The sequence below is a fragment of the Bos indicus genome, chromosome 17, assembly GCF_029378745.1.
Source record: "Bos indicus isolate NIAB-ARS_2022 breed Sahiwal x Tharparkar chromosome 17, NIAB-ARS_B.indTharparkar_mat_pri_1.0, whole genome shotgun sequence".
Classification (NCBI taxonomy): domain Eukaryota; kingdom Metazoa; phylum Chordata; class Mammalia; order Artiodactyla; family Bovidae; genus Bos; species Bos indicus.
This window is the reverse complement of record NC_091776.1, coordinates 15,252,005-15,275,609: the sequence shown is the minus strand read 5'-3', so window position 1 is coordinate 15,275,609 and position 23,605 is coordinate 15,252,005. Positions and strand designations below refer to the sequence as shown.

The 23,605-nt window shown below is 38.5% G+C and overlaps 1 protein-coding gene across 3 annotated transcripts in view; it reads right to left on the bottom strand.

Moving 5' to 3' along the window:
- Window positions 1-22,056, bottom strand: part of INPP4B (inositol polyphosphate-4-phosphatase type II B) — a 714,114-nt gene extending 692,058 nt beyond the window's left edge. For all 3 annotated transcript variants that reach the window (XM_019977498.2, XM_070769067.1, XM_019977497.2), the window contains exon 1: window positions 21,994-22,056. The gene's annotated coding sequence lies outside the window, so the exon portion shown is untranslated. The remainder of the gene's footprint in view (window positions 1-21,993) is intronic.
- Window positions 22,057-23,605: the final 1,549 nt, after the last annotated feature.

The following is a 23,605-nucleotide window of genomic DNA, read 5'->3' as shown; positions in this document are numbered from 1 at the left end:
GCTGAGCTACCAGGGAAGCCCAGTATGTCCACTATACCTCAATAAAATTGGAAGAAACAAATAATCTCTTCTTTTTATCAGTCTTTGTCTTATTCCAGAAAGCTAACTTATTTATTCCAAAATGTACAAAAAGAGACTAATTCGATAAATGAGAGTTTAAAAACATGGTATTTGGATTTACTTTGGATTGACAAAATATAACTTTTTTGGATAAAGATGGATATTTGCAAATAATTTTTTCCTAATTTGGTTCCACAAAATTACTAATCTTGTCATGGGCTCCATATAAAGTCAGCTGACACTGAAAAAGTTCTTTTTTAAAGCAATGTTTATATCTATACTTGGCTTCCCTGGTAACTCAGTTGGTAAAGAATCCACCTTCAATGCAGGAGACTCCGGCTCTATTCTTAGGTCAGGAAGATCCCCTGGAGTAGGGATAGGCTACCCATTCCAGTATTCTTGGGCTTCCCTGGTGGTTTAGATGGTAAAGAATCTGCCTGTAATGTGGGATACCTGGGTTTGATCCCTGGGTTGGGAAGATCCCCTGGAGGAGGGCATGGCAACCCACTCCAGTATTCTTGCCTGAAGAATCCCATGGACAGAGGAGCCTGATGGGCTATAGTCCATGGGGTCATAAAGAGTTGGACACGACTGAGTGACTAAGCACATATCTATACTTATTGAAGACTAGTATATCTAGTGAACTTATTTTGGAATCACAAAGATGCACACTGAAGCCTGATTAAGAAACTTATTAGTTTTGCTACTGTGGACAAGTTCATTAACCCTTTTTAGCACTGATTCCCTTATCTGCAAAAGGGAAATAATGATATGCAATGATTAAAAGGGAGAACTTGTGAAAAGAGCAAAAAACTTTGATAGAGTGCCTATTACTTTCTCTCCTCTCTCTGTGAACCTCTCAAAGGCATACTCATTCTTTAGTTAACATACATGGGACACCCTACTGTCTTCAGCTGCCAACTGGTAGGGACAGAAGTGTCTGCATCAACTCCCCCACCTGAAATCAAGATTTTAAGTTCAAAAAGTTTTATGAAGGGTCTGCCTGTGGTTTTCGCCCTTCTGAACAAAGCCACAGGCTCACAAACCACAAATATGTATCTGAAATATGGGATATGGGGGGAGGGGCTGCATTGGGTCATTGTCATGACACACTGGCTCTTTGCTGGGGCAAGCAGGCTCCTCTAGTTGCAGCACATGGACTTCTTTCTAGATGTGCCTCTTGGGCTCTGGAATGCATGGGGTCAGCAGTTGTGGCCCACGGGGGCTTAGCTGCCCCACAGCAAGTGGGATCTTAGTTCCTGGACCAGGGATTGAACCTGTGTTCCCTGCATTAAAGGCAGATTCTTAATCACTGGACCATTAGGGAAGTCCCTGGATTTTTAATTAAGAAAAAGTTTTGACTTTTTAAAGAGATGAGTAAATATCTTACAATAATAATGTTTTGAAGTTAGTTGGAAACAATGGATAGACCACAAAACTATTATGGCCAGAATTACTGTTAAGGAGATATGAGGGGCAAAGATGACAGGATTAGCATTAAAAGGATTATTAAGAAACCGAGAGAGAGTAAAAGCTTCAGAACAAAAGTAAAATGAGCTCCTAAATTTGGCAATAAGTCTAAACAAACCAGCACAGAGTTTGGTGCTTATGTATAGAGTAAATATGTAGCTTATATTCTCTGAGGTAGTTGAATCACCTGCATCATATCCCATTGTCCCTAAAAGGATGTTGCAATTACCAACATTCCTCAGAATTTGTTTCCCCACCCCAATTCATATGCTGACATCCTAATCCCCAGTGTAATGGTATTAGGAAGTGGGGCATTTGAGAGATAACTAGGTCATGAGGCTGGAACCCTCACAATAGGATTAGTGCCCTTATAAGAAGAGACACCAGACAGCTTGCCCCTGGCCCTACCATCTAAGCACACAGCTAGAAGGCCACTGTCTGTAAGTCAGGAACTTACTTCCATCAGGAACTAAATCTTTCACATCATGATCTAGCACTTCTCAGCCTCCAGGACATGAGAAATGAATGTTGTTGTTTAAGCCATGCAGTCTACTGTGTTTTTGTTATGGTAGTCCAGGACGACTAAAACAATTATCCTGGGAAATTTAAAATTAATTTGCCACCAGTGCTCTCAATGTTATCGTCTCTCACTTGTTCAAAAAGTCCAGTCATTTGCATATCCTTCTTCCTTGAATCTTTTACCTTCTCCTTTTCTATTCACTCTTTTCTATCAACAGGTAAACATGCTGAAGATTCCTTTTTGCTTAAAGGAATGACAAGAATGGTGTCTGTAAAATCCCTATTCCTCTATGCCACCACCCTCATTCCTTCCATTTACTAATGTCTTAAAATAAATAAATGTCAACAAACAAATAAATGTTCACTGTATACGTTTTACCCCCATTCTTCAATCCATGGTAATCTGTCTTCTGCCCCTTGCTATTGTTGTCATTCAGTCATTAACTATTGTCTAACTCTTTGCAACCCCAGGAACTGCAGCAGCCAGGCCCTTACCTTTCCCCGAAAGTGCTCCTCATTGTTACTACGTCACTTGACTATCACTACATCCAGTGAATTTCTCAGTTCTTCTCTTACTTAGCATTTCAGAAACATTTAAAAATCATTGACCATTATTCTCTTGAAACTCATTATACTCTCCTGGGTTTCCAACAACTGTTATCCACAATGTCCTTTATGGGCTCTTTTTTTTCCTGTGACTATTCGTGAACTACTGCTTCTGCTAGGTCATCTTTTATTCCCAGTCTAAATACATCTCCTGAGCAGTGTCCTACATGCCCCTGGATTTGGTGAACACTTTGGTGTCTAGGACAGTCAGTTCTCTAGTGCTAATCCAGATCACTCTTCTGTTCTGTAGCTCCTGTAACTTCCTCAGCATCTTAAGTCTAACAAATTCAAATGAACTTATCATCTCCTACAAACAGGCTCATCACCAAGTTAATGGATACAGTTAAAAGTATAGATATTATCCTTCTCTCCTTTTAACCCTCATCAAGCCCTCTTATCCCCCGCCACACAGAAACAAGTCAATCATATACTCCTCACTTCCAAAAAGCTCTTTACCTCTCTCATCAGCCCTTCTATGGACCAAGACCATTTATCACGTTGATAGCTGCAGATGGAGGAGATGCAGCCAAATGGTTAAGAGCATAAGGTTTCCAAGCAGGGATTGAATCCTAATTCTGCCACTTATATGTTATGCTACTTGAAACAATTTGCTTCATCTTTCTACACTCTCATTTCTTCACATTTACAACTGGAGCACTTATAAAACCCAGTCTCACAGGACTATTATAAGATTAAATGAGATAATGCAAGAGGCCTTGTCACGGTGTTGGGAAAGCGTTAAATACTCAGTATATATTAGATAGTATATTCAAGTTGATAGCCTTCTCCTTGGTACATATTTTCCACAATGTAAAATGAGCAATTTTCAGAAACAGAAATCTAGTAAAGTCACTACTCAAATTTAAACCATTTGGTGGCTCCTGTTGCACATGATATAAAATCCAAGTCCAGTAAGAGGTTTACCAGATTGTCTGAGATCTGATCTCTGTCACTTTCTCAGCCTTATTTCTCAGTTTTTATTACTGCCCTCTATGTTACAGTCATGGGTAATTTCTGTCAGTTCCCTCTTGCTCTCACATCTCCAAATTTAGCAAATGCAATTCCCTTCATTTGAACATCTATTCCCACTCCTCTTTGGTTAATATCAATACAGTCAGGTTCTGGCATTCACGGATACAGCCTTGACTATGAATACCCACAGCATCTTGGAATGCCAAGAGCATTGTTCTGTTGTGATTACTAAATTGTTTGTCTCCTGCTCTGAGTTTTAAGTTCTGTGAGGGACGGAAGCATATTTATCAATCTAGAGATACCTATCTATCTCTCATTTATCTTTGTAAGTCCACAAACTTACATGCTTCTTGACTCATGGTAGATATTTATTAATAATAACAATTTGGGGAGAGTGTATCAATAAGTGAATAAATGATTTAGACTGCTGAATGATCTTACACACAGGAAAGGGGTACCCTGTTCATCATCTAGCCTACTCAGGATACATGTTTAATGGGAAATCTCTCATGTATTTGATTGACATGAGTCAATCCCTAGAGCTCAGTCTTCAGGGTTGGTAACTAGACCTTAAAAACCATCTAATCCACTGAGCTGCAACCACCTTAGGCTGACTAGGCTGAGGCTAAATAAGTAAGCCTGCCTTTACTACTCTTTTCAAAGACAAATCCCATAGGTTTAAAGCAGGGATTTTACACTCCCATGCCTACAGGGGCCAGACAAGCATCCTAAGTGAATGGCACGGGTAAATGCACATTGTGTAATTGGCAGGGAGCTGGGGAGAGGGGAGAACTACTGAATGAATGGACAATTCAGGCCTTTACTAAAGGAAATAGACATTATTAAGTTCCAGTGAAACATTCCCAGATCTTCTGGCTGTTTTTTGTTTTTTTTTGTTTTTGTTTTTTTTAACCTGGAAAGCTAAACTTGCAGGTAAAGCTACTAATTTTAAAATCTGACTTAATATAATGGGGAACAAACAAAAAAAATTTATGGACCCTATCCAGCTTCTGTCAATTATCAATTCATGATCTTGGCTTTAAACCAATTGCAAAGAAGAGAGAATTTGAGAATGCAGACAGGTCTGTACCAACCCATCACATCCATCAATACCCTGAAATTGGATCAGCTCCTTCTACTAAATGACAACTCTAAATTCAATGTTACCCTCAAGCACTCTCCTAACAAATACCTTTCTCACTCTCAACAGAAGATCTTGATTACTAATTTACAAAGAAAAACACCAACATTAGTAAACAATCATCTCATCTTCCCATTCTCCATCTATAAACTGAACTAACATTGGAACCATCCAGCCTCAAAGGAGAGGTGATCCTTCCCATCCTTAAGTGGAATTCTTCCACCACTGCCCCTAATATATCACCTGTATGAATTATCCCCTTCTCTCAAAAATCTTCAACATCATCCTTATGCTCAACTTAACAACAATTTCATCTTTGGGGGAACAAACATCCTTTGCCTACTATCCCCTCCTCTTATTTCCTTTAAAGTAAAGCTTATTTTTCATACTGTTCTATAAGCTTTACTATTAGCATAGATTTATACAACAGGAAGTAATCATTATTTTTATTGATCTACACTAAGTCCTCTGATGTTCCCCCAAAATATGACTTAATGTCATCTGTTTATTTGATAAATATTTATCCTCCTAGTTAAATGTCAAACACTGCTCACAAATGGTCTGTTCCAAATCCCAACTGAGGTTAAAGCTTCTCAACACAGTTGACTCACTCCACTATGGGTAAAGGATCTCCTGCTTACATGTCATAGACACAGAATAAAATAGGAAAACGGGCACAAATGGTTTAATTGGCAGGAAAACAAAACTTATCTATGAGCACAGCCATGAAGTCTTAGCAATAGTCAAATAAGTTTGAATAAGTTATTCTTCTGATTGTGACTACAGATGGAAGAATAAAAACCCTGTTACATATAAAAGAAATCATGTTTCTGAAAGTTTCAATACAAAGGAGAAAATATGAGACTCACAGTCATGAAGGGAATGTGGGCAATGGTTATAATGGGCTATCTTTTATCTTGATCATGACTGTGTTTTTAAAACCATGAGTCAAGACTCCAGGGTGGGCTATAAAATCAATTTAGTGGACTACTGCTAGCATTTTTTAAAAGAAATTACATAGAAAAGAATAGAAAATAGAGGACATGGCACATATAAAAAGTAGTAATTATGTCATGAGAAACTGTGTAAATTAGTACGTGTGTATATGTACAGTGGACCACAGGATAAAATGTATTTCTTACTGTGGATTGGGAGGTACATCTATCTATAAAACCATTAGCCTTGAGTGAGTAACCTATATTCTCTCTCTACACCTTTTTAATTCCCAGTCTCAATTGGTTGTTTCTGCTCTAGTAAATCCACTAAAATTGTTCTTGATAAAGTCACCCACAGCCGTCTACTTGTCAGATTTGAGGGACCCCCTTCAGACACATAGTTGAATTCTCTGCCACACTGAATATTGTTCATACCTCCTTCTAATTTGGGTTGCCTTTGGCTTCTGTGACATCACTTTCTAATGATTCTCCTGCTATTTCCCTGGTGTTTCTCTCTAGATTTTGCTCCCTGTCTCAGGCTTCCTTGGTAATCCTGGAATTTCTGCAGATCAGAACACAGGCCTCTGAGATGCCATGCATACTAAGACTGAACCTTGTCTCTGCCACTTACCAGCTCCGATACTACAATACCTCCCTGGCCCCATCTACTACCATCTCTCCCTGGATTATTGCAGTAACCTAATGACTGAACCAGTCCATTCTAAAGGAGATCAGTCCTGGGATTTCTTTGGAAGGAATGATGCTAAAGCTGAAAGTCCAGTACTTTGGCCACCTCATGTGAAGAGTTGACTCATTGGAAAAGACTCTGATGCTGGGAGGGATTGGGGGCAGGAGGAGACGGGGACGACAGAGGATGAGATGGCTGGATGGCATCACTGACTCGATGGACATGAGTTTGAGTGAAGTCTTGGAGTTGGTGATGGACAGGGAGGCCTGGCGTGCTGCAATTCATGGGTTCGCAAAGAGTCAGGCACGACTGAGCAACTGAACTGAACTGAACTGAATGACTGATCTCCCCTTGTATCTATTCTCAAAGGGTAGCCAGAGAGATCCTGGTAAAAGGAAAGTCAGATCGACTCATTCTTTTGATCAGAACCACTCACTGGCCCCATGATCTCCTTCAGGTCTTTGCTTAAACAGCATCCTCCTAGTGAGGATTTCCAAGCCTCTCTCTTTAAATATGCTTTTATAAGACACCTCGTCCCTCTTTCCTGCTTTCCTCATCTCCACAGTCCTTGTCCAAAATACAGTACAGTTCTTTACTTTGTTTACTGCCTGTCTCTTCTTACTGGAATATTAGATCCAGCAGGACAAGGACTTCATATCCTCCGCATCAGGAATTAGTGGTCCATACCAGGAGGCCTTCAACAGTACATGAACAGTAGGCTTCAACAGTATGTGAACCGAGAACTTCCAGATGTTCAAACTGGATTTAGAAAAGGCAAAGGAACCTGAGATCAAATTGCCAACATCCCGCTGGATCATCGAAAAAGCAAGAGAGTTCCAGGAAAACATCTACTTCTGCTTTATTGATTATGCCAAAGCCTTTGACTGTGTGGATCACAACAAACTGTGGAAAATTATTCTTCAAGAGATGGGAATACCAGACCACCTGACCTGCCTCCTGAGAAACCTGTATGACCCTGAGGGATGGGATGGGGAGGGAAGTGGGAGACGGGTTCAGGATGGGGGACACATGTATACTCATGGCTGATTCATGTCAAAAACCACTATAACATTGCAAAGTAATTAGCCTCCAATTAAAATAAATTAATTAATTCTTTAAAAAAACGAAGCAACAGTTAGAACCAGACATGTAACAACAGACTGGTTCCAAATTGGGAAAGGAATACGTCAAGGCTATATATTGTCACCCTGCTTATTTAACTTATATGCAGAGTAGATTATGCAAAATGCTGGGCTGGATAAAGCACATGCTGAAATCAAGATTACCAGGAGAAATATCAATAACCTCAGATACGCAGATGATAACACACTTATGGCAGAAAGCACAGAGGAACTAAAGAACCTCTTGATGAAAGTGAAAGAGGAGAGTGAAAAAGCTGACTTAAAACTCAACATTCAAAAACTGAATATCATGGCATCCAGTCCCTTCACTTCATGGGAAATAGATGGATAAACAGTGGAAACTGTGACAGACTTTATTTTGGGGGGCTCCAAAATCACTGCAGATGGTGATTGCAGCCATGAAATTAAAAGACGTTTGCTCCTTGGAAGAAAAGCTATGACCAACCTAGATAGCATATTAAGAATCAGAGACATTACTTTGCCAACAAAGATCCATCTAGTCAAAGCTATGGTTTTTCCAGTGGTCAATCATGGATGTGAGAGTTGGATCATAAAGAAGACTGAGCACCAAAGCATTGGTTCTTTTGAACTGAGGTGTTGGAGAAGACTCTTGAGAGTCCTTTGGACTGCAAGGAGATCCAACCAGTCAATCCTAAAGGAAATCAGTCCTGAGTATTCATTGCAAGGACTCATTTTGAAGCTAAAACTCCAATACTTTGGCCACCTGATGTGAAGAACTGACTCATTGGAAAAGACCCTGATGCTGGGAAAGATTGAAGGCAGGAGGAGAAGGGAATAACAGAGGATGAGATGGTTGGATGGCATCACCGACTCAATGGACATGAGTTTGAGCAAGCTCTGTGAGACTGTGAAAGACAGGAACACCTGGTGTGTTGTAGTCCATGGGGTCGCAAAGAGTCGGACACGACTGAGCGACTGAACAATAATAACAACTAGGAAGCCATTAAAATGTATCGAAAGAAGGAATGACTATCATCAGCCATGTATTCGTCTCTTGAGGGTAGGTAGGCCTCAGTACATATGGCTCTGTAGCTCTCCTACACTATTCTATGCACCATCCTATGTATAATACAATTTTTAATAGGGCTTTTCACCATCAAGCAAAGATAAGAGACATATATAGGAGACTGTCTGAAATTCACAACCAGGGTTTCATCTTGTATTGACAATGTTCCTGCTGGTTAACCCTATAAGATGCAGATACCTTCACACAGGCCTGATTGAACAGATAATAAAATGTCCTAGAAATGCTACTTTGGGGTCCTTCTTTTTTATTTCCTTCATCAGACATACAATCAATTCTGTTAGCCTAAAGGATGGTAAAGATAGTTCATTTCCCTTCCCTTATTTCCCAGTAATAGCCCTTAATTGCATAATGAAAGGAGAAAAATTATTAATAAAATTTTCCCTTGAATTAAAACCAAACCATAACTTTAGTTTTTGTTGTTATTGCTGAATTTATTTCTATAGAATTTTAAAATATATTTACCCCTGTAAAATACTTACCCCTTAACTAACCCATTAAGAATTTCTACTTATTAATAAATAACTACATCTTCCTTCCATTAGGGAAACAAAAAAATGTCAATTTAATCAACTTAATATTCTCTCTACTCTTCTAATTTTTCCAATTTAATTTTCACAAGCTCACAATAATTCACTTAGGCATTACTATTATCCCCAGTGAACAAATTAGAATTTGAGGCATAACAGACAAGAAAGCTTGTTCAAGATCACTCAGGTATCAGGCAGAAGCATTGTGATTTGACTCTAGAACCTGAGGCATAGAAAGAGATGTAGATCATCAGATAGAGGAGATAATATCTTGAGAAATGCGATTGACTAAGGGAAAGGTAAGAGCTATTCCCAGGCTTTGGGCTTGGGCGACTAGGTAAACGATGGTTCTTCCAATGGTCTACAGGAGGAAGAGGTTTAGAGAACAAGTTTGTAAGATCAATTTTTGATATAAGTTTGAAAGTAGGAATGTATTTTGAAGCTTAAAATGAGTGCCCTGGGCTAGAGATACAAATGTGGAACTTGAAAGCTGCAGAAACCCAAAATCCTAGAGGGTAATCAGTTCACCCAGGAAGAAGTCACTACATTTGGCAAAGAGAAGAAGAAGAAAGAAAGAAAGAAAGAAAAAACTAGCTATCTGAGAAAGAGGAGTTTTACTGGAATGAGAGACTGAGTGAAAGTTTATTCCAGATGAAAGAGTGAATGGTTAGTGAGAAAGCAGAAAGAGTGATAGGATCTACTATTCTGAGAAACAGTTATTTGCAAAGGGGAAGGAAGTGACTGAACACTATCTGGAAGTCACAGGGGCTAGTAAAATTTTCTTCAGCAAATCATCTACCTTTTGATGCCTTCTAAAATTGACCTTCCTAGAAACATAGCTCTGAAAGCCTCACGGCCCAGAAAAGACCTTGCAGGAGGCGGCTGACCATCACCTGACTCCCCAGGAAGCCTCCTGAAATAGCCCTCCGTGCTTCCCTGGTGGTGCTAGTGGTAAAGAATACTCCTGCCAATGCCAGAGACACAAGAGACTCAGGTTTGATCCCTGGGTCGGGAGGATCGCCTGGAGGGGGAAATTCACTCCAGTATTTCTTACCTGGGAAATGCTATAGACAGAGGAGCCTGGTGGGCTACTCCATGCAGTCAGACACAGCTGAGCACACGTGTGCGCGTGCACACACACACAGTCAGTACTGATGGATGCCAGTGGCGGCAGTGTTACTCACACCCAGTAATGCTTGTGTCCTAAAGCAAGCCCTCTCAGGAATTCAGGGTTTCTTCTAAAGCAACATTTCACAAAGTGTGCTTCCTTGAAACCTAGCCTCTGGGTGGAATGAGTATTACAAAAAGGACACTAAAGTAGAAAAGGTTCCATGATCCACTAACTCGAGGAAACGCTGGGTTAAACAAAGTTAAACAGGTTTGTTTACAGCAGGATTTTCAGAGCCTAATATTCTAATGTGTGTCATAAAACTACAGGAGGGAGATATAAAATTCAGCATTTTCCAAAATTACCTGATCATAGGACTTTTTTAAAGTGTTATCACATGGATCAGAAATTTAAGAAGATGTTTTCCCATAGGATCAATGCTAGTGGAGGTTATTTCAGGCAATCTGACAGACTGATCAGAGATCAAAATCAACAGCATTTTAATTGTACCAGGTACTATCCCATTAAGCAGCCATATTTACTTCAGTCTACCCCAGTTTCTTGAGCACTCTGCTCACCCGATGACATTAATTCAGTCACAGTCCCTTTTATAATGGGAATAGAACCTCGCTTGAAATTTGAAGCATTTGCTTTCCATTCTGATGAACTAAATTCTATGAACTCTGTAATAAAACTAGGATTAGGGCACATGGTACATTTCATTTCATAGTCCTGTGTGACTGACTACATGAGATAGAGCTGATGAATAAACTTGTTGATTGTTGGTATTATTTCCCTGCTTCTATTTTTTTTTTCTTTTATAGCTTGCAAGCTCAGTTGTTACCAGGAAAATCAATAAACAAGCTTTCAAGAAAAATTACACCTAGGGAGAAGAAAGGCCCTTTTGCCTGGAAGTTATTCTTTTTCTTTTCTAAGGCAGTAATACCCACTCCACAACCAGAGTTCACTTTCAAGTCAACAGAAGCCCTGTGTGCTCGATGAGGACTCTCTGCTGAGAGAACACAGCCCTCAAGTATTTTCAGAGCGGTATCTTTTGTTACTAGGATAACTTCTGTGAATTGAATTGTTCTGTTCTGAAAGTCAGGCAGGACTAAAGAAAGAAAACTAATGTAGCCAAGAAAATAAACCCTTATCCACATGTCCAGGGCCTAGAAAAGAATGCAGGACAGGCTACAAAAGGCAGACTTATTTTGTGAATGTAAATGAAACACAACCCTGTTAAGTAGAGCAGAAGCACTCATGTCTGACCAATTAGAGCAGCACCATTCAAAAGAACACAGCAAGATGATGGAAATGTTCTACAACTTTGCACCGTTCAGTATGTTAGCCAGGAACATGAGAGAACTCAGCCAAGATCAGCAAAAACCCACAGCTGACTTTCCAGCAGAGAACATGAGCAATCCCAGCTGAGACCATGGTAAACCACCCATATAATCCGCATACCCATGCCAATGAGTTTTGTTCATTAAGTGTTCCATAGCAATAATGCCAAAACCGACACAGAGGTAACAGTATACCCTAATGCTTCATGTTGTGTTTAGAACAGTGCCTGACATCAAATAAGCAGTTAATAAATATTTGCTATTATTATTATCCATAATTTGCCAGCATTCCCAAAATGGGTTTCCCAGCTGCCCGAAGAAAACGAGATGTCTACCATAAGTTTCGTGAGAGCTACAGAGAATGCTGATCTATTAAATTTTTAATCATTTTAATAAATTAGAAAGAAAAGTATCAAAAGTTAAGTATATTATAGTAATGAAAAGTTATTTATTTCCATCACAGTAAAAGGATAATCCATGATCTTCCAAAGCCCTTCACATATCCTGTACTGATTAATCTGACATATGCCCAGCTAGCATATCACCAATCAGATCAAACATCAAACTTCTTCCATGAAAAATGGACAGTAATAATTTTGTTGCATGATTAATTGTTGATGTTATGACATTTACATCAGGTTAAAAGTTAGGATGAGAAATGTTATCTGTCCTAGATTTTCGGACATAATACTTCTATGTCTGATGCTACTTCCAACTGTGGATTTTAAAAGAATAAATGCATTAGCTCCAAAAAAACATTATTATACACTTTTTTTTTATTACAAAAACTGGAGAAACACATGACTGTGAGGTTCACCCCTCTGATTGGTGTGTGTGTACGGATGGTGTGTGGGTGGGCGGTGGGGGAGTTCTTTCATGGCTACTCTTCTCTGTCGGCACCTTCTCTTTCAGGTAAGTCATCATTCATTTAAACAGCTTCAAGCAAAACTCCATCTCAGGTTGTAACTTCTCTTCTGAACTCAACACATTTCCATTTCTAATTGATTTTTGCACTTGGATGTTCTGCTATCTCCTTGTTTTCAATTAAATGTGGATTCATCGCCTCCCTGGACATCACGTATCAAACATGTGTATGGTATTATGTGGTCACTCAAGGTAAGTAAACCTCCTAATTCAGTTCTTTGTACATAACAAAAGCAGGAATGAAAGATAACCTTGTTATTACTCTTGTCCTCCATTTTGGGTTTTTTTGGGGGGGGGCCATGCTGCATGGCATATGGGATCCTAGTTCCCTGACCAGGGTTCAAACTTGTACCCCTGCATCAGAAGTGCAGAGTCCTAACCACTGGATTACCAGGGAAGTCCCTCCAACTTTGTCTTCATAATAACCCTTGGTCTGGCTACGTCAAGTATTATTGTCTTACTTTTTGATGAGGAAAATGAAATACCAAGTTGTACAGACCATCAAATATAAAAATACTGACAGGTGGGCAGGGAGAAATATCAATAACCTCAGATATGCAGATTACACCACCCTTATGGCAGAAAGTGAAGAAGAACTAAAAAGCCTCTTGATGAAGGTGAAAGAGGAGGGTGAAAAAGTTGACTTAAAGCTCAACATTCAGAAAATGAAGATCATGACATCTGGTCCCGTCACTTCATGGGAAATAGATGGGGAAACAGTGGAAACAGTGTCAGACTTTATTTTTCTGAGCTCCAAAATCACTGCAGATGGTGACTGCAGCCATGAAATTAAAAGACGCTTACTCCTTGGAAGGAAAGTTATGACCAACCTAGATAGCATATTCAAAAGCAGAGACATTACTTTGCCAAAAAAGGTCTGTCTAGTCAAGGCTATGGTTTTTCCTGTGGTCATGTATGGATGTGAGAGTTGGACTGTGAAGAAGCCTGAGCGCCAAAGAATTGATGCTTTTGAACTGTGGTGTTGGAGAAGACTCTTGAGAGTCCCTTGGACTGCAAGGAGATCCAACCACTCCATTCTGAAGGAGATCAGTCCTGGGATTTCTTTGTAAGGAATGATGCTAAAGCTGAAACTCCAGTACTTTGGCCACCTCATGCAAAGAGTTGACTCACTGGAAAAGACTCTGATGCTGGGAGGGATTGGGGGCAAGAGGAGAAGGGGACGACAGAGGATGAGATGGCTGGATGGCATCACTGACTCGATGGACAAGTCTGAGTGAACTCCGGGAGTTTGTGATGGACAGGGAGGCCTGGCGTGCTGCGATTCATGGGGTCGCAAAGAGTCAGACATGACTGAGCAACTGATCTGATCTGATCTGATGCCAATGAGATTAATAATCATTGTATGAAGAATGATAAGTATTCAGACTAAGTTTTATGGAAGCAAATTTTGAGACTGACTGGATAGATTTGATATATAGTAGCTAGTATATATTAGCACTATGTGTCAGTAGTTATTATAAGTTAATATCAATATGCTGTTAATACTAACATTAACTCAATTATTTAAGTATTCTTTCATAGTTTTGTCAAAGAAACCAATATGGATCTCCCATGGGTTAAACAGCCTGCATTAGGTAAGGCAGCAACAAGCTAATAAATCACCTGTCTGGGATTTGAATGCAAACCAGACCAACTGGCTCCCGAGAAGTGTCCCTACTACATTCTTCTCTCTAAAATTAATAAGAAGTTGGGAGGGGAGAAAAATGTAAGAGCAAATGCAGTCATCCAGGTAGAAATAAGTCAATCATACACAGGCCTGGGTTCAAGCAGGTTGCATGGGCTAGGAGACCACACCTGGAAGAGGAATCGGATGGAAAGGAGATTGGAAGAAGCTGGGATGCACCAGTCGTGAAGTGGTCCTTCTTTTGTTTTTAAACAGCTTTATTCTATGCATTTATTTATTGGCTTCACAGAGTGGTGGCATGCAAGACCTTAGTTCCTCAACCAAGGACTGAACCCATACTCCTGGCGTTGGGAGCACGAAGCCTTAACCACTGGACTGCCAGGGAAGTCCTGAAGTGGTCTTTGAATGTCAGGCTGAGTTGTTTGGGTTTCTGGATCCGCCCAAAGGGAACCTGACCTTCTGTCTGCTTTAACTTGATCTGTGACAATGCTCAGGCAAATGAACATGCTATGGAGAAACGCACCAGCAGCGCTGGAAGAGGGGGGTTAGTTTCTTAATCTGGAGCTGTAACAGTCTGCGTGAAACTGTCAGCATCTCTACCTCAAAAGACTACATCTGAGTCACTGAACTATTCCCAAAGGTTAAGAAAGGGACATACTGAAGACAGACGCCCCGTCACACGCCAGCCCTGACTCCCTGATGGAGGGGTAAGCACTGCAAACGCAGAATGTACCGTAATGGTGGAGCAAGCCATGTGCTTCCGCACCAGTTCAATGTTGAGAGTGCTTTAACTGAACATCTGGCTAATGACATACCTTCCATGTATCCACAGTACTTACTCACTGCACCTACTCCATGTGAAGAAATTACATGGGTCAAGTAACAGCAGCATGATTTCATATGCTTGCCCCATCTCCTACAAGCATAACTAAAGAGTAACAACCACACGCTTGGGGGAAAATCTTGGTTAAGTCTTTTTCATGGGTAGTTCTAAAACAGGAATGCAAAAAACAAGAAACTTGCTGATAATCTCTTAAACCAATAATTGTCAAATATAACAACTTCGATATGAAAGGAACTATTTCCTCAGCATATGGACTAGTCGAGTTAGCCCCCTCATTGAACCAACTAAAGCAAATTTTTAAATCTTAGCAGTGATAAGGGTGTACCATTTACATTAGTATTTTCTTTGGTAAAACTGGCTTCAGGAAAGGAAACGTTTTCACAGTTCTCTTTTCCAACTTTTGCTAAGGTGTTTTTTTAAATGCTCTGAAAGCAGGATTTTTCCAAAAGAGTTGTTCCAAATGGGAACAACTCTACCTTTTTCATAATCATTTAAAAATCTGCTTCATGCTTGGTCAACTCATAGCCAATCACCTAAGACTGAATTTCAACTGATAACTAAAATTCAATAGATTAGTCTGAATCTTCCTGGTAATGTGAATCTGATTTCACCAAATAATAGCTGCATTATTTAAAATAATGAATATGTAATAGTATCTATTGAACACTGGCCCATATTATAATTTATAATTAATGGCTGGAAAAAAGAATATTTGTGATACTGTAAACTGCTATCTTAAGGATTCAAAAATCACATGTATTATAATTCATAAAAAATAGCATATAGCATTCTTTTCATATTTCTAGATTGTCTTCTTTGTCAACTGGTGAGCAAACACCCATAATGCTCTTTCAGTTCAGTTCAGTTCAGTCACTCGGTCGTGTCCGATTTTTTGCAACTGAACTGAACTGAAACAGTATTATGGGTATTTGGCGTCTATCAAAATGTTCTGAGTATCTTGCAATAAAAGAGCACAGATCCAGGAAAGTTTAGACATTACTAAGGAAACAGTGCACAGATGTGGATGCTGAAAAATTAATACCACACCATCTTCTGATAGGTTGTAGCTCCAAAAGTGCTTCTGCAAAAACAGAATGAAACATGCCAGAGCACAAATACCCATGCCATCACAGCATAAATGAATCATTAGGCATTAAAACAGACATTTCAAGCTCTGGCATCAGGTCCAATTTCTGACAAATTCCTCAGCCTCACACATGTTTCTTCACGCCATCTTGTTGGTTGAGAAACACTGGAAGCAAAAGCAGCCCGTCCAAGTATCCTATGTTGATGCATATAGATGTAATCTAGAAAAATGGTACTGATTAACCTATCTGCAGGGCAGGAATAGAGACATAGATGCAGAGACTGAACTCATGGACACAGTGGGGTAAAGGAAAGGGTGGGGCGAATCGCGAGAATAGCCCTGACATATACCATGTATAAAATAGATAACTAGTGGGAAGCTGCTGTATGGCACAGGGAACTCAGCCTGGTGCTTTCTGATGACCTAGAAGGCTGGGATCGGGGGGAGAGGGGGGCTCAAAGAGAGGGGGGTCGGTGTGTGTGTGTGTGTGTGTGTATCTGATTCATGTTGTTGTACAGCATAAACCAATACAACATTGTAAAGCAATTATCTTCCAATTAAAAATATATTAAACAAAAGAAAAAAAAGTAACCTGTCACATGTGAACAAAAACCAGTTGAAAAATGATGTCTAAATATTATATAATATTTGATTTTCCTAATATCTCAAAATATTTTTTAAACTTGCAAAATGAATATTTACTGTTCTCAGATAAGATGTTCTAATCAGGTACCAATTTTGTTACAATTTAAGGCCACAGGAACCCTAGGAGGTTGCTGCTGACATCTAGTGGCATAATTTTTAAATGCTTTAAAAACATACATCCAGAGAAAGAAAGGGACAAACATACTCATATATGAAAAAGAAAAAACAAAAAAGAGAAAATGTTAGTTGCTCAGTTATGTCCAACCCTGCAACGCCATGGACTGCAACCCACCAGACTCCTCTGCCCATGGAATTCTCCAGGCAAGAATACTGGAGTGGATTTCCAATTCAGTCATCAAATCAGTGAACACAGTAGATAAATATTAAGTTGACTGAGGTGGCAAATTATAACTTTTTTCCCAATTGATTTTGATGTAAGATATGCAATAGGTAGTGTCTCTATAGATCAGTGTTTTGCTCTTAGGCAAAACTGCCTTCATTGAGTAGCTTGGGTTCGAGTTTTCTCCGATGGCATGTGCAAAATGGCACAGAGCCAACGGGTAATTGAATTGGACAACCTCTGAATTAGGCAACCTCCCTTTGATGAAGGAAATGTATTTTGATAGTTGAAAATTATTTGCTTTATAAATTAGAATATTTGATTTTATATTTTATTCACATTGAAAAGATATCATAAAGGAAGAGAAAGTTCTTAAATTTGTCCTAATTGATGTAAAACATTGCTAAATTATAATCCTCATAATACAAAGGAATCTTTTAGCTTTTTTTTAAATTGGAGGACAATTTTTTACAATGTTATGCTAGTTTCTGCTGTACAACAACATGAATCAGCTATGCATATACCCCTCCCTCTTGAACCTCCTTTTAAATATTCCTTCAATGGGTATCTTAGAGATGCGAGGACCTCACTCATTCAAAGCCTGTCTACTTCACTCACAAGTGGGAGTAAAAGTGGGTAACAGAAGAACCTTCTTTCACAATCACACCAAAGGAAAAGGAAGTCCCATGGCAGTGTGTACCTTTACACAAAATAAAAAGTTGTATAATGTACATATACATACATGCATAAATACATGCACACAAGGGAGCTATTATATAGCAATATTCATAAATCAGTGACAGTGTGACAGACAGTGTATCTAGGTTACTTTACAGAGTAAATATGGGTTAAGGAAGAGAAATAGTTGTAGCATGATGAGGAATTCAGAAGGCTCCATAAAGAGCAGTTTTAAGATTATGCAGGCTTTGGAATAAGGAAGAAAGAAACTAGGCATTTCAAATGGAGTTTCCAGCACAAGGAAAGATGAGAACATTTAGGGTATATAGTGGAGGAAGAGAGAAACAATCACGGTAAGAAACATAGGTGGGGAAAAAATGCAAGAATGTGAACATTCGTAGAAGACAATTCTATGGCCTCTATAGGGCTTCCCAGGTGGCTCAGCAGTAAAGTATCCACCTGCCAATGCAGGAGACATGGGTTTGATCACTGAGTTGGGAAGATCCCTCAGAGAAGGAAATGGCAACCCACTCCAGTATTCTTGCCTGGAAAATCCCATGGACAGAGGAGCCTCGTGGGCTTCAGTCCAGGGGGCCACAAAGAGTCGGACATGACTTAGCAACTAAACAGTAATGACAAAAGGCTTCTATATGACTATTCCATTAACACTATACATGGGAGTTTTCTTTAGTTTAAAAAAGAGAGAATACCTACTGAATCTAATTCTCAGAAGAGTAAAGAGTACCAAGAACTTTAGCAAATAACAAAGCTCATTTTTAAGAAAAAGCAAATTCATAGAAATTATCCTCTCTTCCTGATGTAAATTCACCTTTAAGAATTATGTTTTAATCACTTCTCCACGAAGGTGTTCAATGATTTATTCTTTGACTTTCAGTTTAAATACTCTTTGGGAGATGACTGTGTGATGTTATAGTTCTATTTCTGTAAAGCACTGTGTCTATTGCCCATCCATTAGTCAGAGCATCATGACAATTACATCACCACTTTCATCACACATGTAGAGGCATTTCGAACTCTCATTGTGATTCCTGGCCTTTAACTGATTATCAACCTGCACATCTGATGCTTTACTTGCCATTATTACTTAACAGTAGTTTGCAATAAATAATATAAAATATAATTGTAATAAGCTCTTAAAATATCAAAAGAATTCTATCCTTTAAAAAATGTCAATATATATTATATCTACAGAATGTTCTATTCTACAGCCAATAATAATAGACCACAATGAAACCAATCTCTAAGCAATATATTTATCACTTATCTCTTAGTGCCCTAGAGCATAAATAATGCTGTACACTAGCCTTATGATAGTTTATTTTTGATTCTCAAAAAATGTGTTTATATTAAGCCAAGATTTCAACCTATTTATAGACAATAGAATACATCAAAAAATTGCTGAGTCCTTAATATCCCATTTCACTTTCCCATAGGGAAGTTAAATGTATATGAGACTAAAATTTAATATTCCTACATAATATAAATAAATTATAAGCATCAAACTTTCCTAACTGAAACTCAATCTATTTCAAGGACATATAAACCTGTTTAAAATGGAACAGAATAACAGTCTTTATTTTTGTGCATAATCTTACTAGGTACAGAGAAGGGTATTTTAATCTGACTAGGCAAAGTTGCCTCTCTTTGGGAATTAAGAACATTGTAATCAACAGACATCGGAGACTTTACATAATAAAACACTACATGAAAAGTTATTTTTAAACCCTTTCTTCAAAAGTCAAATGTAGAACTTTCAGGTATCTGCACACGCAAAAGTGCCTGCTAACACAATAGATTGCTCTCCAAGCCCCATTGCCAGAGTTAATGGTACTCAAAATGAGTGTGTTAGTCATCACGCGCAACTGAGAAAAGCTGAATGGTCCCATTTGTCCAAAAATAACAGCTTTACTAATATGCCTTGAACTTCTACTATTTAAACATTGAAATTGAAATGCATATATCCCATTTAAGATAATAAAGACAGATATCACAACATCACCACTCTTTGCCTTATTAACAGGAATTTTTTATAAAGTTGCAGACACCCCTATTTCAATGGGTCCAAAGGACCAACCTAGTGAGGCGATGACATGAACACCATTTCTCCCACCCCAGTTTCTCCTTCACACCCCACTCCCAACCTCCACACAAACAGTATCCTGTAGCATCATCTCTTTGGGAGCATTATCAGAGCAAAGCACTTGGACTGCCAACATACAGAACTGGTCCAATTTTATTTGCACGTTGGGAAGACGCAAATTTTGCTACCCCAGGTGCACAATGCTGGACGTTCTGCCACATTAATGGGGATTTCCCTCCTTTGCCTCACCTCTTTCTTGATTACATTTAGTTTGAAGTAAGTTTATCCCTATCTTAAATAACTGAAATAAAAGTCTAATAAGATCGAATGGATTAGTATATACATACCTCTGGAAAAAAGAAACACTTCACATGAACGCATCCTGGGTAGTTGGTGCGTCCTCCCTTCATCCTTGTTTCATTGTAAAGGGCATGGACCCCTGGCCCTCTTCATTATCTCCATCTCAGCGTGTTTCCTTCTCTGTCTTTACTATGTCATCTCCCATTAACGCCCTCTCAATCAGCAGTTTTCTACCATTCATATCCCTATGCTTATATCACAGTGCTCAGCTTCAACCACTTCTATATACTGTCTAGATATTGGTTTTTATTATAATGCTCTTCTTGAGGAGTCACAGTTAATATTTTTGATAAAACCAACCTTCAACTGATTTCATTAGCCATTAAAAAATTCCTTACAGTTTGATTTAACATTTTCATATAGAGTGCCTACAATCGCAAATCCCCATTAGAGAAGTTACTTCCTTAAAGAGTTTATGCCTCCCTTGAAGCATTAACTAAAGCCAGAAATAAATAGAAACACCCCAGTTTGTAATTCAAACTAGCAATTTATTTTTGCTCCACTGCAAATTAAAGTGCAGAGCCTAGTTTTCTGCTGATGTCCATTCAATTCAAAGGCTTCCTTTGTTTCAGCACTCATTTTTTTTTTTTTTTTAGGAATTCATCCATTTCTCAAAAACAGAACCCAATTGGTTCCAACTAGTATGCAGCCTATTATACATTTCAACAAATCCAGTAAGTGTGTTCATATATGTAAAGCAACATCATATCTTCACAGTTATATAAGTAGATAATATTGATAGATGGCTTTAGTTCCCATCATAAGTCTAACCTTCTAGAAACTTTCTAGTAAAAACTCTTTTGAGACAGCAGCTTTTTTCATGAAACATACATTTTATATCTGCATCTGTGCTCAGCTTTGTTTACGCATATATGTCATTAGAATATTTGCATGAGCGTTCACATTCTAGGGCCCACGTATGTAAATAAATCACACTCAGTTGGAAAATTTAGTAACTAAACATGCAATCTATTGAGTATAATCAGGCATGCTATTCAACAACTGCATGATATAATTCAGTCTTTCCAAAGAAAATATATGCTTTGCGTAAGAGTGTCTCCATCAAACTCGATGAAATTTTTCCAGGAATTTGTACTAAAATTGTTTTGCCTATTCAATATATATATATATAAAACCATCTGACTAATGCTTAAATATAAAGAAAATCTTATAAAAATTTACCAATTCTCTCATTGTCTATTATTTGTAAATATGACACACTAATTGGAGTTATTTCCAAACGAGTGCAACAGCAGTCCCCAACTTCTTTGGCACCAGGGACCAAAGATTTTGTGGAAGACAATGTTTCCATGGATGGGGGGAGTGGTTTGGGGACTGCACTGTATTTATTGTGCTCCTATAAGAATCTAATGCTGCCGCTCATCTGACAGGAAGTGGAGCTCAGGCAGTAATGTGAGTGATGGGGAGCGACTTTGCTAATTTGCCCACCACTTACCTCCTGCTGTGCAGCCTGAAAAGGCCATAGACCAGTATCTGTCCATGGCCCAGGGTCTGGAGTACAATCTTCTAGTCAAGATCCTATTCACCCATTTAAACAAATGCAAGCGTAGTGTCAGAAAATGAATCATTATCCCCAATGCTTTATGCTAATATATATTTTAAAATTTACCATCTACTTCCTCAATATGTTGATCATCAAAAATTATTCCTTCTACTTTTCAGATAATGATTTACTCTTCTGATTGATTATCCAATAGCTAAAACTAGGAATCAAGAAAAAACCAACTAGTTGAATGCACTGGAGTTAAACAGACTGAAAAAATATATGTCAATTCAAAATAAGCATTACCTTGGTCTGATTTTTCATGAAGTATAGCAAATCTCTTGCCAGGCAACACCATTTCTTTGGGTTCTGTGGGCAAAAAGAAAAGAGATTAATAAAAACAACCTTTCTTTTCACTCTATAAATGCTTAAAGAAGATTTATTAGTAATAAAGGTCAGAGAAGAAAATCATTTAACAAAATATTCAGCTCCATTCAGCAGCTGCCTTGGGAACCACTTGCTTTAAATGCCAAATAATTTCCCCAAAGGTCCCCTCTCCCCTGCAGCTGAGAGCATGGGTGACTGCTGCAGATCCTCAGCCCCGTTTTCTTTGCCTCTCTCTCTTTTCTCACATGGGAACAAGACCAGCACTCCAGCAAGGAAAAGCAATAGCTTCAATCATTTCAAAAGATAATATGTAATCCACGTTGAGACAGAACATTTACTTGGAATATAACAGACTGAAATGGAATTTGCAATTACCTAAACTTAGTTTCCTCCCTCCCCTGGTGAGGAGGGCTTTTCAAATGTTCACAGAAGTTTGGGTCTTTTCCTATTATGCCTTTCCACAAAAATGATAAAATGAGATATTGTTGGGATGACTCAGTAAATAATTGCAGATTGCTCTCCTTATGAGCCGCAATTTCAGGCTTTTTCTATGCTGCTCCGAGAAGGAAAGTACTTGATAGGAGTCAAAAGTTATGAAAATATATCTTATTCCCTCCCTTAGCATATAACCATCTTGAGGAGTGTCCCATAAAAGATTTTATTGCATCATTATCTGAATGTTCAGATTGCAGGATAAGAAATTCAAGTCTGAGCAACAGTTCTCCAAAAAGAACTGTCATATAGATAGGTAAGAATTTTAAAATCTCCTCTTAAGAAAGTTATTTGAAGAAATATTAGCAGTTAAAAGCAATGTTGATTAATTGACTGTAACAGTCATTATAAGAACAATCATATAATTGCAATCACAACATCTTACTAGCTCTGCGAACTTAGGGAAGGGAATGAAACTCTATAAACCTACTTTTCTCATCTGTAATATTGGAATGGTAATTCTTCCTACTTGATAGAATTGATAAGATAAATAAATAAGACAAGTACATAGAAAAGACACAGACCTAATGAATGTTAGTATAATTATGAACATCATTATTACTATTATTATCATTGTTCTCCTTTTAAAAAATCTTGCAACCCTTAGAAAATCAGTGCCCTAGTGAGCCACATGGTAGAATGATTAAAATCATACCATACTGGATAGTTCTTCATTTGTTGATTTATTAATCAGTCAATGAGGGCAAAGGAAATAAAGACTTGTTTTAGGACTTTGGGCAGGTAAGGGGAAAAAGATTAAATTGCATTTCAGGAGGATGAGTAAGTTGTCACTCCCCTGCAGCGGCTTCCCTTGACTTTGCTGAGGATTTTAATTTAAAGATGTCCTCCAAGAAATTGGGATACTTCAAGATTCACTTAAAGCAGCTGACCCTTGTCTACTCTTGTGAATACTCAATTCAATTAAATAAAACACCTTGTGAGACCCTACTGCAGTCAACAGATTTTAGAGAAACCATTATAAACAAAAAGGACTCAAGAAAAACACTGTCAAGTGGAGGAAACATTTGTAGACAATTAT